Source organism: Tachysurus vachellii, chromosome 14 (assembly GCF_030014155.1).
Source record: "Tachysurus vachellii isolate PV-2020 chromosome 14, HZAU_Pvac_v1, whole genome shotgun sequence".
Lineage (NCBI taxonomy): Eukaryota > Metazoa > Chordata > Actinopteri > Siluriformes > Bagridae > Tachysurus > Tachysurus vachellii.
Genome location: NC_083473.1, coordinates 1,188,780 through 1,193,779, shown reverse-complemented (window position 1 = coordinate 1,193,779; position 5,000 = coordinate 1,188,780). Strand labels below are relative to the sequence as shown.

Below are 5,000 nucleotides of genomic sequence, written 5' to 3'. Positions count from 1 at the left end.
TTCTACAGTATGAATGAGTTTCACACTGTGACGTGTGTGTGTGTGTGTTTTTGTCTAGAGATTGACTATTTCTGTACTTTATTCTGTAAGATTGTAGTAATGACATCATTATGATGCGTTATGGAGGCGGTGTATAAAATTTCTTTTTCTAACATGCCCCTTTCTGACTGCTTCTGAGAGCGAGCACTCGCAGCATGAGAGAGGAAGTGTGGATCATCAGGAAGGTCAGAACCACGCCAGGAACATGAATTCCAACCAGACTGAACAACTCCAGATGTATTCCTTTGGCAAACTCAGAACACTAGTGATTTGATGTTATGCTAGCATCGTTTTGACTAGCATTTGAGGCAGAGGCATTTTTTCAACACTCCCTTTTAAGAACCTGCCGTTTTTGTAAAATGTTGATTTAACTAAATCTTTATAAAGGCCAAGCAGACTCGATCAAGGGGAAGTGGACAAGGATGTTTTAAACTCACAAATGGAATGTGATGATGATGATGATGGTGTGTGAGTGTATGTGCTTTATCTTGCTGTTGTGATGCTTGTCTTTTTGACCCGAACAGGAGAGTTATATATGTGCTGGGTGTTGTGGGCGGGGCTTACAGGTGATGTGTAAAAGTGGGCGGGGCTCTTTACAGAAAGTCAGTGAATAAATGTTTCCTACTGGATTTACACAGTGTTCTGTTCTCTGTTCATTTCAGAATCCGGTTTATTGGCCAAGTTTTGAACTTTGGTTCTTTTGGTTCTATTTTACTTTATTTGACTTTATGTTCTGGCTCTAAGTTCTGCTCTGTTCTTTGGTTCTATCCTGTTCTGTTTCTTTCTATTGTGTTCCTTTCCTCTTGATTCTGTTGTTTTCTGTTTTTTAGGTTAATTTTGTTCTTTTTCTTTGTTTATATTCTGTTCTGTATGTTTAAATCTGTTCTATAGAATATATATTTTAATTCTATTCTTTTTCCAGTGATCAGGAACATCATAAGGCTGAAGAAGAAAGTAGTTTAAAAGGCTAAAGACAGATGGCTCTCGTGTTAGAGTTTAGGGCCAACCACAGAACATAGTCCATCGCTGTTAGAGGGAGAGACAGAAGAGTTTAGTTATAAGATCTTGATGTTCTGGTAGGAGAGCAGAGGTGGAGAAGGTTCTGGTTCTGCTTGCAGTTCTCTTCTGTTCTGGGTTCCATATTGGCTTCTGTTTCATTCTGTTTATTCTCTTCATTTCTATCTGTTCTCTTTTATATATTTTTTTTCCTGTCCTGTTTTACCTTGATTTTATATTTAGTTCTATTTTACACATTATACACAAATTTAAAATTTTATTTACATGTACACAATCATTTTATTTAGATAGATAGATAGATAGATAGATAGATAGATAGATAGATAGATAGATAGATAGATAATCATCTCATGTTTTGTGTGAAAATAACCTAATCAAATATACATCCAAAACCCAATTTGTGAATCAAAACTTCCCAATGATGGACACAAACAAAAAAAAAAAAGGATATTGTCATTATTTATTGAACAGAAAGGCTTAATCACAAAAAACTAGAAATTTGTAAGTAGCTTGTGGCACTTCCTTTTGTCACTGACCACTGACCAGTCTCTCACGTCTGTCTTTGGGGATTTTTGCCCACTCCTTGAACGTGAACCTTCTTTCTTTTAAGCCATTCCTTGGTGGATTTGCTTGAATGCTTACGGTTGTTGTCTTGTTGCACCACCCATTTTTGGCCCAGCTTTAGCTCTCTGGCTGATGGCAGAAGATTCTCTTTAAGAATTTTTTGACAAGTCTGAGAAATTAAGTTTCCCTGAATAATATGGAGTTGCCCTGGCCCAGAGGCAGAAAAGCAGCCCCAGAACTTCTCATTTCCCCCACCATGCTTCACTGTTGGGAGGAGGTTGTTTTCCTGGAATTGGCTTTTCTCCAAACATGGTGGATTTGAATATGACTAAATAACTCTTGGACTCATCTGTCCAAAGAATAGACTTTTGTTTGTAGAGGCATGTACAATTTGGGCTGCCAGAGAGTTGCAGCATCTGTGGTAAATTTTACATGCATCTACATGCAAATTTTACTTCTCTGTCCTTGTCCCTAAAACAGCCAACCTGAGCTGTCCCTCTGATGTGCTCCTTCCTAATCCTGTCCATCCTCGTCACTCCTAAAGAGAACCTCAACATCCTCATCTCTGCTACCTCCATCTCTGCCTCATGTCTTTTCCTCACTGCTACAGTCTCTAACACATACAGCAGAGCTCCTTTGGTCCTTGCTGACACTCTTCTGTCACACACACAACACTCCTGACACTCTTCTGTCACACACAACACTCCTGACCCTTTTCTCCACCAACTACAACCCACCTGCACTCACCTCTTCACCTCTTTTCCACACTCCCCATCACACCGGACGGTTGACCCTAAATATTTAAACTGCTGCACCTTCTTGACCTCACTCTGTTCTACTTCCCTCCCTCTCGTTCATACACATGTATTCTGTCTCACTATGACTGACTTTCATCCCTCTTCTTTCCAAAGCAGACCTCCACCTTTCCAGGTGTTCTTCCACCTGCTCCTCTCTACTCTCATTAAAGATCACAATGTCCTCCACAAACATCATTGTCCACAGAGATTCCTGTCTGACTTCATCTGTTAAATCATCATCCTTCATCACCATAACAAACAAGTAGGGACTCAGATGATCCTTGATGTATCCCCACCTCCACCCTGAACTCTGTCATTGCTGTCATACTCCTCTCATACATATCCTGAACATAACTCTTCACCCCACACACCCCTCACACACACGCTTCACCCCACACACCCCTCACACACACGCTTCACCCCACACACCCCTCACACACACTCTTCATCCCACACACCCCTCACACACACTCTTCATCCCACACACCCCTCACACACATGCTTCACCCTCCTGCTGTCTGGATAAAGGTACTGAAGCATTCGGGCCTCACGACCAGACTGTGTATCAGTTTCCTCCCACAAGCCATCAGACTCCTTAACAACTGAAACTGAACTGAGCACAACATCATCTGTATGGACTGCACAGACCTACACCAAATACACACACTTCCAATATACATCCATCAATATGTTTACATGCTGTTTGCACATTGTCACATTTCAGTTGATTGCTGTTTTGCACAAAACTTTACAATATCTCAGGTAACTGCTGCTATAACACTGTGTTCATTCAGGTATTTCTGCACACGTAATATTGTTGAACATACAGCATGTACACTGGTGCTGTTTCTGTGTTTTGTCTTTTGTATGTTGTATTTTGTGTATTGTCTTGCAATGTTTTTGTTTGCACTGTCTTTTGTTTTGTCTGTTTGTCTTGTCTTGTCCTGCACTGTCTTGTCTGTCTGTCTTGTCTGTCTGTCTTGTCTCACACTGTGTACACCAGGTTACACAGATACACTTTATGTATCTAGGACTAACTTACTAAGTCCTTATAGCTCTGTCTTTGTTTTATGTAACATCCTGATCCTGGAGAAACGTTGTCTCATGTCACTGTGTACTGTAACAGTTATATATGGTTGTAATGACAATAAAAGCTTCTTGACTTGACATACAGTACCATACTGTAGCTCCTCTAATGGCACCCTGTCGTACACTTTCTCTAAATCCACAAAGACGCAGTGCAGCTCCTTTTGACCATCTCTGTACTTCTTATTAACATTCTCTGTACAAGTCCTCCTTACTTTCCTTTGTGTCTAACCTGGCATACACCTCACTGTATGCTTTCTTTTTAGGCCTAACACAGAATGCCTCTATACTCTGTGCTGTGATTCCTTGTAATCCTAAAGAAATCCCAGGGCTGCTTATGTGCTCAAGTAGCAGCAGCTGAAAAACCACTTAATGCTTCTAGGGATATTGTGGGATACAGTGACAACTCTTTTGGTCCCACATGCAGTGTCACTTCTTCTTGAACAGAAAACTGGACATATGTCTGCAGCACGATGGCTGAGATATCACACTACTTTACTTAAAATGCCAAATGATAAAGTGAACTATACTGTATTAAACCCTGCAAAACATCTTCCCACAGAAGCGGATGGAGAACCACATAATTGTGTTGCAGTAGGTTATGTAGTAGTTATGTAACATGAAATACAGTAGTTAAAGCTGAATCATTACCAGGACATCTCTCTGCAAAAGCAGCCTAGTTGGTGGCTCTAACAGCAGCATGCAAGTTAGCACAAGACAAATCTGTCATCATTTGTACTGACAGTAGATATGCGTTTGGAGTAGTGCATGATTTTGGTACATTGTGGAAAGACAAGAGGTTTCTACATCTTCAGGTAAAGCAATGGCACACAATGGCCTGATTTCTGAACTCCTGGATGCAATCCTACTACCAAAATCTATTGCTATATGTAGGTGTGAAGAACATAGTGGAAATAATGATCCCATTTTACAGGGTAATGCCCAAGCAGATGGATCAGCAAAAACAGCCCCACAGAAACCTGCTGTAAACGACAAAACGTTGTGTATGTTGAAATGTCGGTGCATGGGCAAGGCCATGCGTCAAAAGGGGGGATGTACAACAGTGTCTCCAGATCCTGGTACACTAAGGGCTTGACTAATTACTCCCAGGCATTAAAGTCTCCCATAGCACACATCCTCTGCCACAGCGACTCTTTGAACAGATGGATTTTCATTCATTCATTCATCTTCTACCGCTTATCTGAACTACCTCGGGTCACGGGGAGCCTGTGCCTATCTCCGGCGTCATCGGGCATCAAGGCAGGATACACCCTGGACGGAGTGCCAACCCATCGCAGGGCACGCACACACACACACACACACTCATTCACTCACACACACGCACACACTACGGACAATTTTCCAGAGATGCCAATCAACCTACCATGCATGTCTTTGGACTGGGGAGGAAACCGGAGTACCCGGAGGAAACCCCTGAGGCACGAGGAGAACATGCAAACTCCACACACACAAGGCGGAGGCGGGAATCGAACCCCC

General features: G+C 41.8%; 1 protein-coding gene across 1 annotated transcript in view; it reads left to right on the top strand.

Moving 5' to 3' along the window:
* Positions 1–672, top strand: part of rnf5 (ring finger protein 5) — a 7,418-nt gene extending 6,746 nt beyond the window's left edge. The window contains exon 6 of the mRNA XM_060886447.1: positions 1–672. This exon is cut by the window's left edge and continues 1,838 nt beyond it. The gene's annotated coding sequence lies outside the window, so the exon portion shown is untranslated.
* The last annotated feature ends 4,328 nt before the right edge of the window (positions 673–5,000 follow it).